The sequence below is a fragment of the Heterocephalus glaber genome, unplaced genomic scaffold (assembly GCF_053883595.1).
Source record: "Heterocephalus glaber isolate CG9 unplaced genomic scaffold, H.glaber_assembly_v1.0 deba00001141, whole genome shotgun sequence".
NCBI classification, from domain to species: domain Eukaryota; kingdom Metazoa; phylum Chordata; class Mammalia; order Rodentia; family Bathyergidae; genus Heterocephalus; species Heterocephalus glaber.
This window is the reverse complement of record NW_028258201.1, coordinates 2,033,754-2,048,098: the sequence shown is the minus strand read 5'-3', so window position 1 is coordinate 2,048,098 and position 14,345 is coordinate 2,033,754. Positions and strand designations below refer to the sequence as shown.

General features: G+C 41.4%; 1 pseudogene across 1 annotated transcript; it reads right to left on the bottom strand.

Moving 5' to 3' along the window:
• Nucleotides 1-4,348: 4,348 nt before the first annotated feature.
• On the bottom strand, nucleotides 4,349-14,345 carry LOC147828327 (protein SET-like; annotated as a pseudogene). The gene has a single exon (XR_015450967.1). The product of XR_015450967.1 is annotated as a protein SET-like (transcript).

The window sequence follows — 14,345 nt, the reverse complement described above, 5'->3', positions numbered from 1 at the left end:
AAGGGGAAAACCGGAGAAGAAGAACACTCAATGGATCCATAAGAAGGAGACAAAAGGGAAGCTTGAGGAGAAATAGATAGCAAATGACATTTATCAAAGCTAAACAAATGTTAGACTAGGAGAAATAGGGACCCATTACAGATTAAAAGGGGAAATTTCATTTTATTTCTTTAGACAGAATCTTTCCATACAGTTCAAGCTGGCCTTGAATTCACTATGTAACCTAGGCTGGCCTTGGAACTCGAAGTGATCCTCCTGCCCCAGCCACTCAAATGCTGGGATTGCAGGAGTGTGCCGCCATGCCTGGCTAGTCATTTCATTTGATGCAGAAAAACAGTCTGTCTCTTGATTTAAAAAATTGGGCCAGACATGGTGGTGTACATATGTAATCCCTGTCTGAAAAAAAAATTTTTTTAAGTCACACAGAAAGAAAATCTTATAGCTAGATAAAGGACATTTTCAAAACACATCACCATAATGGTGAAAAGTTGAAAGTATTCCTCTTAAAATGAGGTTCAAGGCAAAGATGACTGCTCTCAGTAATCCTCGTCAATACCATAATGGGTTTTAGTCAGTCCAATAAAGAAAAACACATAAAGATTGGAAAGAAGCAAGAATGTCAGTATTTGCAAATGAAATTATTGCATGTATAGCAAGCTTAAAACAAAAATTCAGATAGAATTAGTGAGATTAGCAAGGCAAATATGGCAAAAATCAATATACAAAATCAATTTCATTTCTGTCATCAGCAGCACCTCTTAGAAAGTGTAACTTTAGCTGGGTGTGGTGGCGCACGCCTGTGATCTCAGCATTCAGGAGGCTGAAGCAGGAAGATTGCCCTGAATTTGAGGCCAGGCTGGGCTACATAGTGAGTTCAAGGCCAGCCTGAACTGCATAGTGAGACCCTGACTCACTAAAACAGACAGACAGAAAGAAAGTGTAACTTTAAATAGTGTACTATTTCATTACATGAATATATACATGACAAAATCAAACTGTACTCTTAATTTGTGTACTTTATCTTGAACCTCAATACAAATTTTAAGTAAAAAATATACTATTTACAATAGAAATAAATATAAAACACTGAAGAATAAATTTTTAGGGCTGGGGATTTAGCTCAGTGGTTTCGCCACCTGCTGCACAAGCGCAAGGACCCAAGTTCGATCCTCGGTACCAAAAAAAAAAAAATTCCCTCTAAATATTTTTATATATTATATATATTTTATATATTTTTTAATATTTAATTGTCTTTTTTTTTTTCAGTACCAGGGATTAAACTCAGGACCTTGAGCTTGCAAGGCAGGTGCGTTGCCACTGAGCTAAATCCCCAGCCCGAGAATGAATTTTTTTGAGACAGGGTCTCAGTATGTGGTTAAGGCTGGCCCTGAATTCACTATGTATCCCCGTCTGTCCTCGAACATGAGGTGATGCCCCTCCCTCAGCCTCTCAAGTGCTGGGATTACAGGCATGCACCACCACTCCTGCCTTGGAATACATTTAGCAATCGATTTTTACCCTTTGGTGGAGAAAATAATGAGATACCAAATAAAATCTAAATAAAGGGAAATACATATTCTACTCATGAAGAGGAAGACAATATTGTGAAAAAAGCCACTTCGGGGCTGGGGATTTAGCTCAGTGGAGCTGCCACCTGCCTCAAAAGGGCAAGGTCCTGAGTTCGATCCCCGTTACCAAAAAAAAAAGCCACTTTCCCCCCAATTCTTTGGTATTGGCCCAGGGCAGTGGCAGAGGCTCCCGTGCCTGGTCCTGCTAGAGTCTCTCTAGTCTGTCCACCTCAGGACCACTCTGAGTGGGACATCCCTGGGTAGTCCCTTCCCTTTCTTCAGAGTCACCCTGCAAGATGGGGGTGGGGGTTCTTACCTAGAAAGTGTGTTCTTGGAACCCATGTCCCCTTCTCCCTGTTTTCTGCCTGGTTTCTCTAGCAGATCCCTTTTCTCCTGTCCACCCCTTCACAGGCCATCCCAGAGGTGGCAAGGTACACTGTGATGTTACCTTCACTAGCCCGTGGTAGAGGAACTATGGAGGCGGGAGATTAAGGCATGGCAGGATGGCTGGAAAGCAGGATGTGACCTGGGCCAGAACAGAGCCTGAACACTAAGATGTGACCTGTCAATTATAGCCATATGCATGGGCAGAATAACTTCTGCTGGGCCGGATTTCGAGTATAAAGGATGGCAGCCATTGAGTTTGCCACCACTGCAAGTTTACCCATCCTGCTTGCAGGGCGTATCTCTTCTTAGAACAGTTTGTTTGTTTCTTTTTAGTATTGGGGGTCGAACTCGGGTCCTTGTGCTTGCGAGGCAGGTGGCAGAAGCACTGAGCTAAGTCCCTGGTGAGGGCATTTCTCTTCTTGCCCTTCTGTTTTTCTTCACTATTTTCTTCTCTTTTCTTCACTCTTTGCTTTTCTTCCTTTGCTTTAAATAAAAGTTGAGTTCGCCTCTTCATTGGTTGTCCAAGCCAATATTTTGGGCAAGACAGAAAGAGCCTCGAACCACTGGACACACAGCTAAATCCCTGGCCCACTAGATCCATGTATCTTTCACCATGCACTAAACTAAAATCAAAATGGATCAAAGATCTAAATATTAAAACAAAAACACTAAAACTGTTGGAAAATAGAATATGTAGAACGCTTGAAGATATTGGTGTAGGTAAAAACTTTATGAACAAAACCCAAATCACACAGGAAATATCACAAAGAATCAACAACTGGGATCTCATCTTATTAAAAAGCTTTGCACAGCAAAAGAAATCACCAACAGAGTGAAGAAGAGTCAACCCACAGTGTGGCAAAAAAATATATATATTTTTTTGAGTATGGTACCAGGGATGGAACTCAGGACCTTATGCTTGCAAGGCAGGGGATGGAACCACTGAGCTAAATCCCTGGCCCTTGGCAAAAAAATTTTGCCAGCTGTTTCTCCAATTACTAATATCTAGAATGTATAAAGAATTCAAAAAATCAGACTCCCCAATTTAAAGACCCATTTCAAAAATGGGCATGCATAGACACTTCTCAGATGAAGAAGTAGAAACAGCAAATAAATATATGAAAAAATATTCAACATCACTAGTCATTAGAGAAATGAAAATTAAAACAATTCTGAGATTCCACCTCACCCCAGGAAGAATGGCTGCTATCAAGAAATCAACCAATAACAAATGCTGGCGGGGTTGTGGGGAAAGAGGAACCCTGCTCCACTGCTGGTGGGAGTGTAGACTGGTGCAACCACTGTGGAAATCGGTGTGGCGATTCCTCAAAGAACTAAACCTAGGGCCAGGGATTTAGCTTAGTTGTTCCGGTGCCTGCCTCACAGGTGCAAGGTCCCAAGTTTGATCCCGGTTTCCAAAAAGAAAAAAAAAAAAAGAACTAAACCTAGAGGTTCCACTGGACTCAGGTATTTCTCTTCTTGGTATCTTCCCAAAAGAATTAAAAGCATCATATTCGAGTGATATATACAGACCCATGTTTATAGTGGCACAATTTGTAATAACTAAATCTTGGAAATAACCCAAATGCCCATCAACCAATGAATGGATAAATAAGACGTTTTTGTTTTGTTTTGTTTTATACAATGCAGTACTACTCTACCATAGAGAAGGATAAGTTTGACACGTCTAACTAAATGGATACACCTTCAGGCCGTACTCTTAAGTGAAATAAATGGGACAAACATGTTCCAATACTGCATTGTTTTTCTGGAGTGAGAAACTGAAAGTGTAGTAAGGACCAAAATGTACAACAGATATTGGGAAATTGGAAGAAAATGTCCTAATGAGTCGGGAAACAAGGGAGAAGAAAAAGAAGTATAGATGGAAAAAATGGGGGGGGCAGGCATGGTGGCAGATGCCTATGATCCCAGCACACAGAAGGCCGAGTAGGGGATTGTGAGTTTGAGACCAGCCTGGGTTACATAGTGAGCTCAAGGCCAGCTTGATCTATATAGCAAAATCCTATCTTAAAAAATAAAATAAGGGCCGGGGATTTAGCTCAGTGGTTCTGCTGCCTGCCTCGAAAGCACAAGGTCCCGAGTTCGATCCCTGGTGCCAAAATAACATAAAATAAAATAAAATAGCCACGTGTAGTGGTGCACACCTGTAATCCCAGCACTTGGGAGGCTGAGGCAGGAGGATCACATTGAGTTGGAGGCCAATCTGGTCTACATAGTGAGTCCAAGGGCAGCCTGAACTACATAGCGAGACCCTGTCTCAAAAAACACAAAACAAAACAAACCAAAAACCCTTCTGTCTCTCTTAGGCAGAAGCTTTCTTTCTCCCAATAAATTTTTCCTACTCTTAAAAAAAGAGAGAGAGAATCAATTGATTTAATGCTGTTTAAAAATAAAATAAAATAAAAGAGTTTTATTTCAGCTCATGGTTTCAGAAGTTTTAGTCCAGTCCACGGTCTCTTGTCCCTGTTGCTTTGGGCCAGCAGCTGCACAGTACCTGGTAAGGGAAGCGCCAGGCAGAGGTCAGAGGGAGGGGGGTCTAGGTTCTCGTACTTCCTCCAAGGCCACGCTCCTGGTGACCTCACTTCCACCCACAAGGCCCTGCCTCCTAAAGTGCCCTCCACCTATCAGTCGCACACAAGCTGCTGACAAGCCCGTTAGCACATGGGCTTTGGGGGGACATTAAGTTCCAAATTGTGGGACTATATGATTCCAAATTCAATTACTCCCCTAGCCTCTATTGTATTTAAAAATTAATGGTTAAAATGTGCTTGTTAGTTCTGGGATAATAGATAAAATCTGTAGCAAAACAAAGTTCCTAAGTAAATTACTCAACCCCTTGTTTGTCTGGAGAACGAATGTTCCCGGGCCCACTGTCGGTAGAACAATCCATCAATGTGTCTGCCGACCATCAGTACGTGACGGTCGTGACCATATGGTCATGACCATTACTGTGTGTGTCTGCTGACCATCAGTACGTGACAGTCGACCACTAACCTTTGTTCCTTTTTTTTGTAAATCTACGTGTTAAACTCCCCCTCAACCCCCTATAAAACAGCCTCGGACTCTGAGCCAGTTGCCTCTCTAAGCTATTTTGCTTTGGGAGTGCCATCTGGCCAGACTAATAAAGGTCTGTTTTATTTTCCAACTTGTCCGGTGTGTTCCTTCCCGGGTGTTCGTCGCTGCAGTCAGCTCCTTGGAGCGTTTGGTAAGGCCCTCGGTCTTACAAAACCATAACAGAGGTCGGGTGTGTGAAGTGATAGAGGCAGCCCAGCCCAGCGTGCGTAACCTGGACAGCAGCAGGCCAGAGCTGAGCTCCCCAGTGTGGCGAAGCACAGGGGCTAAAGCACAAAACAGTCCGGGAGGGCAGGACTGGAGAGGTAAGGGGAGCACACGCTTTACTTGGGGACAGACACAAAAGGTAGTGGCGTGCAGGGCCTGATGGCGAATGCCCGTGGCCCCGGCTGCTCGGGAGGCTGAGGCAGGATGACCGTTGTGAGTTGAGGCCAGCCTGAACTACATAGTGAGACCCTGTCTCAAAAACAAAAACAAAAAAAAATAAAAACAAAAACCAAAAGTGTAGAGGAAGCTGTCTCCTATAAAACTGTCAGTTGGCCTCTGTACTCCCAGTCGGAAAGGTGAGCGTAGATACTTGTGCTGTGTGTGCTGGGGCACGGGGCGGCCTGCTGGGCCTCCTCAATCCTTTGCCCTGCATGGTGTCCACCAGCTCGGGGTTGTGGCTGGCTCAGGCACTCAGCCTTGGTCCTGACTGCTCGAGCTGGAGACCCAATCAAAACCTCAGCACTGTAAGAGGCAAAAGTATTTTAATCGGTCTGTATGTCATTAACCACGCTAATAAGGCCTCGTTCTCCGAATTAGCTCAGTCAACTAGCAGACAAAGGCACGCAGGCTGCACAGCGGCTCACACCGGAGACAAGGTTCTGTGGTGAGATAATTGCTAAACAAGCCTTCCTGAATTATGGCCCCCGGAAGCCAAAAGGCCATAGATACCATACACGGACACCAAAAATAAGAGCGGGGAAGGGTGAAAGGGGAGGGGGAGACAGACCGAGAACCCCGGATCGAGGCCCGGAGCTGGGGAGGGACTCCTGCGGGTTAGGAGTGAAAGCAGGCAGCGTCTTGCAGAGCAGAGCAGGGCAGAGCAGAGGAGAGATCGCAGCCTCCCTGTCGCTGCCTCCGGTGTCCAGTGCTTCGCAGGGGGCTGGACAAGTAAATCCACTTCGCGCTCTGCCTCCGCCTCCACTGCGATGCCCGGCCTCACCCCCAGCCCCAGTAGGCGGGGCCCGGTGACCGAGACTTGAGCCGGCCCGGACGGGGGTGTCCTCCGTGACTCGGTCAGGGGCGAGCGGCCAGCCGCCGGAGCGATGAGACTAAGTCGCCGGACACTGCATGGATCAAAGCTTAAAAGATGCAGCTGCTGCTGGGTAGCAGGGCTGTTGTCCAGCTGCTTAGAAGACTGAGGCACGAGTGCTTGAGCCCAAGAGTTTGATGCCAGCCTTAGCAACATGGTGAGGCCCTGCCTCAAAAAATAAAACAATTACAAGATGCAGGGTCTGTGTGAAAAGTCTCCCGCCTACTTCATCTCTCCTGAGTACTTTGCGCCTCTGGAGGCAACTAATGCTTTCAATTCCTTCCAAACTTTCTTTCTTTCTTTCTCTCTCTTTCTTTTCTTTCCTTCCTTCTTTCCTTCTTTCTTTTTCTTTCTTTCTTTCTCTTCCTCTTCCCCCCCCCCCCTTCTCTTCCTTCCTTCATTTTTTTCTTCATTTTGAGGCAGGGTCTCCCTTTGTAATTCAGGCTGCCCCTTAAATCATTATGTAGCCCAGGCTGGCTTTGAACTCTGCAATCCTCCTGCCTCAGCCTCCTGAGTGCTGGATCATAGGTGTTCACCACCACACCGGGCTCTCTTCCAAACTTTATTTAAACGTGAGATCATTGAAGTATCCTTTGGCAACCTGTTTGGGTTTTTTTTGTTGTTTTTCAATTAATGTTATATTTTTTGAGACCTCTATTTTGAAATCTGTACCTTGAGATGGCCCATTTTGGTTCCGTAAAGTGCTGTCCAATAGGACTTTCTGTGCCAGGTGTGGTGGCACATGCCTGTGACACCAGCCCTCAGGAGGCCACCCTGGACTTCACAGTGGGACCGTGTCTCAAATCTAAAATTCTTAATCCAATTGTTCCTGGCATATGAGGCCTACTATGACATGCTTTTGTTTTTAATTTATAATTTTTTGTGTTTTGAGGTAGGATCTCGCTATGTAGTGCAGGCTGGCCTTAAACTCAATGTAATCCTCCTGCTTCAGCCTCCTGAGTGTTGGGATTACAGGCATGCACCAACATGCCTGGGTTAAATTATAATTTTTGCAACATCAGGATATTCACATAGGGCAGGGAATAGAGCTCAGTGGCAGAATGCTTGCTTAGCATACCTATGGCCCTGGGTTTGATTCCCAACACTGCTGGCGAAGCCCAACCGACCTCCACTGCTGCTTGACAGAGTTCCAGCTGGGGGAAAGAAAGGGTGGAACACATCGTACCCTCATGTTTTATTTTTTCTTGCCATAATGTTTATCATTGTTACTCTGGTCACAGGAGTCATTGTGTTTGTGACTAACAACAAACTCTCCATGAGGCACATTGGTAATGATACATCGAAATCTGATCTGGCTCACAAGTCCCAAATTCCAGTTTCTCTTCGTTCTATTGCCACATCCACTCCTAAAGAAATCTCTCCTAAAACCCCCTCTGTTTCCCCACTACTATGACTCCCCCTCTTATTGACATTCTTTTACTAAAGGGGTCTTACAAAAAGATTGGAAGGACAGACTTTAGATGTAAGAAATAGTGGAAAATGGGAAATAGAAAGAACGTTAAGACAGGTAAATGCATTAAGGAGACAAGTTACTCAATATTTCTCAAAGTGCTGTAAATATCTCCTGCTCATGGACTATGAACCTAAATGATATTTAGTTAAGATGAATAGAGGTAAAGAAAAATAGAGAGCTAATAGCAAACTATATTAACCACTGTGCAGTTTCTCAAGGGCCAGCTGGCAACCACAAGTTTGACACTTAGTTGATTAAATCTTGCTTGTATCCCCGCTGATATAAAGATTTTGATTAAGTTATTTTCTGTTCTGTTTAGGTGTGGGTAAATAAGGGGACAATTGTAATTTTTAAATATGTATTCATGATGAAACAGCTTAGAGGAATTGTATTTTGTTTAGCAAAAAAATAACCTTTACTTCAATAGAAATTGCTAAGGCAACTTAAAATGTAAACATGTTCCACCCAATGCCTCCCAGCTATTGCTTAAAGATGTAAAAATAAAGTAGACCCTGAGACTTATCAGAGGGAACCTGAACATTGCTTGTGAAGGTTCTTTTCTCATCGCTGGCCCAGGACATCTCCCCTTCCTACCCTACATCGACTGCAGCTGGTCTGCGGCACCTTACAATATTGATGAAGAAATAGAGACACATCAAATGAGGAAAATATAGATGCACATAATACACTCAGCTGGTTCTTGATAAAGAAACAAAGATAATAAAATGAAGCAAAGAAATCTTTCCTGTAAAAAATTAAATTAGATGCAGACATTAAACCCTTTTTAAAAATGTACTAAAATGGATTATAGATCAGAATGTAAACTGCTAAACTATGAATCTCCTGGATGATTACAGAGAACCTAGATGACCTTCCACATGGCAATGATATTGACAACAATGCAAAATAACACAATGCATGGAATAACTGATAAACTAGACTTCATTAAAGTAAAAATAAAATTTGCTCTGAGAAAGAGAATAGGAAGATATAATGCAGACAGGAATAAATATATTCAAAAGACACATCTCTGAAACACACAAAGAAATATCAGAATCAACAACAGTAATTTAAAAATCCATGATTAATGAATTAGCCAAAGGCCTTAGCAGACACTTCTTCAAAGAAGATACAAAACATGGATTGTCAAAATATGAAAGCCCTTCTCTTCCTATGTTATTAGGGAAATTCAAATCAAAACAACTGTTAGGTTTAGTGAAATCCTTATCACAATGATTCAAATCCAAACACCAACATCACAAAATGCTGGTGAGGATATGTAGCAACCTACTCTCTCTTTCCCAGTGGGTAAGAATGCAAAATGATGCAGACACACTGGAAGGCTTTTGAAAGTTTCTAACATAACTAAACAGACTCCCACCATCCACCCAGGAAGTTGGCTCCTTGGTATTTACCCAAAAGGGTTGAAGCTCTATGTGCACATAGAATCCTCCACAGAAATGCTTTTGGTATCCTTCTTTCTAATTGTCAAAATTGAGATGCAAGTAAGATATCTTTCAGTCATTAATTTGACAAATAATCTAGAAAATAGAATGTTATTCAATGCTAAAAAAGAAATGAGTTATCAAGCCATGAAAAGCACAAGGAACATTAAATACACATTTGTAAATGATAGAAACCAGTCTGATAAGGCTGTATTGTGTATGTTCCCAACTATATGACATTCTGGCAAAGCACAATGATGAACCAATTAAAAAGATCAGTAATAGCAAGGGGTTAGTAATTGGGACAAAGGGATGAAGAGAGAAGAAGTAGGGAACTTTTAAAGCAATGAAAATAATTTCTATGGCATTAAAATGGGGGATATATATCATTAAATGTCTTTTCCTATTCATACAATATGCAACACCCTGAGGGCACACTATGGTAAAAACAATCAATTTGGGGGTAGTTGTGATCTCAGTATAGCTTTATCAATTGTAATGAACTTACCACTCTGGCACGATGTGATAATGAAGGAGTTCATAATCTTTGGAGTTGAAGAATACATAGCAATTCTTTGTAACCTCTTCTCTAATTGTTGTAATCTGAAAGCTACTTTAAAAAATAAAGCTCTAAAAATAATTACAAAAATCACTATTAAATTAATATAATTGATAACTGTCAATTCAATAACACAAGTAATTAAGATACCATGTCTGTATCTCACTAATAGCTGAAAATAATAAAAGGGTTAAATTATAATTTGAATAAATATATTTTAAAGAAATTAACATGTATTTCATAAAATAGTTTCAGAACTTTAATATGCTAATATTGACAGAACTCTGAGGTTTGTAGTGTACTGAATTATCTAGTCTCATTCAAAAATAGAAATATTTCTGCAACCAAATAGTGTCTCTCAAAACACTTACCTCTACTAGTAGGGATCAGCAAATATAGTATAAAAGGAAAACGGACCAACTGCCTGTTATTGTAAAGCTTAATAAAACTCTGCAACCCATATTTATATATTGTCTTTGGCTATGTTTGTGCTACAGTGATGGGGTTCTATAGGAATTTTATATCCCACAATTTACTTTCTGTATCATTAGAAAAAATAATTACTAACTCCTGTTTATTTGAACAGTTTGCGAAGAGCATATATGTACAAATTTTCAAAAAGGTTCATATCATTGAATAAATCTTTTAATCTGAATAAGATACTCAGCATATACGTCATCTTTGGCAGGTAGAAAAGAGTCTAAAAACTAATATTCATCAAATATAAATTTTCACAGATTCTAGTATTTAGTCTCTATGAGTCTGAGCTACACTCTTATCTTCTTCATATTGTAAAGGCCAAATAGCCACTTAATATAAGGAATAGAGTAGTCCAGTCTCTCTTAATTTGAATTCAGAGGGTCTGAAGACTTCATCAGATCATGTTATATATGTGTGAAAAGTTACATTCATTTCTTTTCAGATATTTTAAAGCTTTTGTCATATTTTACTAAAATGGAGTAGATTAAGTTATAATTTTGTCTTTTTTCTTGCTTGTAAGGCAAATAGAAATTTTAAGCATAAAGTGTTTAAATACATCAATATACTTGCAAGCAAAGCTGGTGACAGATTGGTGACGTTTAGCCTCCTTTAGATCTCACTCATTATTTTTATTAAATACTTACACTCATACAGCACATTGGATGTGACTGAGAAGAGAAGATATTTAATAAAATACATTAGGACTGAACATTTCTACCCCAAGCTCTGGTTGTCACATTGATGCATTTCTTTACCTTGTACTGAATTTTACACAGGAGTTGGATTATAAACACTTTCTTTCCTCAGTGCTTTTGAGATCATTTCCTTCAGGGTCTCAGAATAAAGTATTTATTTAGAAGTAAGCAATGATTTCAATGTAGTAACTATATGGGGTCTGTATGCCTTTTAAATTCTGCCTACATCATTAATTTGAAAACATTTACCAGTACCTTTCCTTTAGGTATTACATTTTGTAAGTCTTTCTTTTTTCCCTTTTGACCTGCCTTGCAACTCAGGGAAATTATTTTGAAATAATTATCCCAACAGAATGCAGTAATCAGCACATCAGCAGACTTGTATGTTGTGGGAGCAAAATCAGCAAATTAAAAGGGCATTTTATGAAGAACAGGTCATTTAAGATAGTTCAACTTCTGAACCTGCAAGACAAACCATAACAAAGTGCCATTTTCCTAATGTCCTTGAGTATACCAGAATAAAATCTTCTCAAGCATTTTACACAAAAAGCTCTGTTCATAAGAAATTAGGTCAAAGTATTAAACTCACCTCTGTTTGATGTAAAATAAAACTGCTTATTGCAGATCTAACAAAAACACTCAGTGTCCTATTAGGTTCCTTCAGAGAATGTCCCAGATAACCTTAAAGTAATCTAAATCACAAGTGAACTTCAATCCTTCCTGTCTACTCTGAGTCTCAAGCACATTAGAATAATTTTAAAATGCAGTCTTGCAAAAATATGGTCATTTCTTGCTGATTTTGTGCTTCTTTTCAATTTGTCAACTATGCTTTAATTTCTCTGTGCTTTATGTATGGCAGCAGATGATCAAGATAATAAAAGGTAAAATAAAGGAACTAGGCTAATTAATATTAAATTAATAAAGTTTTGAAAGATAAGTTTATATAAACTGTCATTTGATTTTTCTGTAAGATAAACTCCACACTTTTCTGTCTCTTCTCTCGTCTTTTAACCTTTCAGTATTTTATTGCTAATAGCTAATTTCTTGTGAAACTAACTTTACCCCTTTCATTTCCTAGAGTCATTAAAAGAAAAGCATTTAACCTACACTTGAAATACTATAAAATGCTTCAAGTATCAGAAGTAATTTAATTTTAACACATGTATCAAATCAAATATTCAAAATCATGTGTGTGTTTGTTATGTTGTATTCTTTCCTTGCAAGAAGAAAGATTCATTGAAGAAATTGGAAACTCTTTTTTTTTTTTTGCGTACACATGTAGTTTTATTGTAACAAAGCAACTTGTACACTTTGAACGTTTAAAACTGCGCATCACCTTTTTCTTTCCAGTGAAAACAAAAAAGAATTTAAAAGTAAACCAACAAAATTACAATAGAGAATGTCAATTCCAAATAAGACCCTACAGGTTCTGCTGATTCTCCCATCGAGTGGCAGGGCTCAAGTCATTACGAGAGGATTTTATTTTAAAAGTGTCATCTTAAACTGCAAGGATGTCTATTAACATCACAATTAAACATGCCAAAGGAGAAGCCATGTTGTCAAATGCCCGCTTAACCTACCCAAACATCTCAAACCCACCCTTTGCTGACCTTCTATACCCCATTTTTTAAAGTTTTTTTTCTTTTATTAAACAAGAGAAAGTAGACAGGTACGTGTTGGTAAACGCTAACTGTCCATATTCACATAGAGACACAGTGTAATCTCTGAGCCCAGTATACAGAGAAAGGAGGAAAAGAGCTAGACTTCTATGCACTACTACACAGGGGCCGAGCGCCCTCCAGCTTCCCACAGAGCGAAGGGAGTGGAAGGGTTTTCTTTTTTCTCACAGAGCACGGTGGTGTTGATTCCATACAGTTTGTGTGAGACAGGAGGGGATCAAAATGAATTTAGGACAGAAGGTTGTAGAGACCCTTTTCCCATTGTGTTCTGCTCAAGGTATCTCCCCACAAAGTAAGTCGAGAACCACGGTGTTTGAGAAAAGACTTCAAGAACAGGGCGACTGAGCACAAGAGGGGGAAAAAAGGCTTCAACTTGCTCCCAGGGACTGGAGAAAATTTAAAAAAAAAAAAGGGAAAAAAAGAGGGGGGGGAAGAAGGTTGGAATCCATCAGTGTTCAGTTAGTTATCTTCTCCTTCATCCTCCTCTCCTTCCCCTTCATCATCATCTTCATCTTCTTCACCTTCATCCTCATCCCCTTCTTCATCTTCTCTTCTCCTCCTCCTCCTCCTCCTCCTCCTCCTCCTCCTCCTCCTCCTCCTCCTCCTCCTCCTCCTCCTCCTCCCCCTTCCTCGTCATTCATATCAGGAACCAAGTAGTACTGCAAGGGATTTGGCCAAATATCATCTTTGATGACCTCTCCTAACTCATCTGCACCTGCATCAAAAAGGTCGGTAAACCAGGTAAAGAAGCTCCCGGGTTCTTCATGCTGCCGCTTCCTACCGGCTTTATTCTGTGTTTCACTTGAACGTTTCGTCAAATCCTTTCCAGATTTCCATCTGATTTCAGTGGACTTTGAAGATGGACCACCACTGTCATTCAGATGAAATTCTTTGGAGAGAACTTTATTTTCGAAGTAAGGATTTTCATCAAACTAAAAATCTATTCTGTAACCTGATTTTATATCTTCAAATTCTGTCACTTCGACTCTGGTCAAATAATGCACTGCCTCTTCGTCTTCCTCCCCGAGCAGTGCAGACACTTGTGGATGGTTAACAAATGTTGTTACCCCAAAACTGGGGATTTTGGCCATCAATTCTGACCTCAAAAAATGGTTGGCGGAGTTTGTTCTATTTCTGCTCTACTTTCAATATCGCCTCACTGGCTTGTTCATTAGGTCTGTCTATTTCATTTTGTACTTCATCAATATGTTCAATTGCTTCTTGTTCTTTTTCTGAGGTCTCCTCGGCCCCGTCGTGGTTGGAATTGAGCTCTTTTTTACTGACTTTGGCGGCCGGCGCCGACAAGGTGCTGCTCCGCGGTGGGGGGATCGGGGACGGGGAGAGAAGGGAAGGCGAAGGGGGCAGGCGGCTTCCCTCACGCCACACGCGCGGGCGCCCGCTCGGTCCGGCCGCCTCCTCCCGGCTCGGCTCGCTCGCCCTCCCCCTCCCGCTCTCGCTCGCTCTGCCCTCGCGGCCTGACGACCAGGGAGGGGCGAGGGGGCAGCGTGCCGGGCCCCGGCCGGGGCTCCTGCTAGCGGAGGGGAGGCGGTGGCGGCGGCGGCGGGCGAGCGGTTCAGCTCCCTCACTCGCGCTCCGCGCTCCAGCTCTCGCTGCTTGCTCTCCCCGAGCCGCCTCCTCCTCCACCTGGAAACTCTTTATGCATTTCAT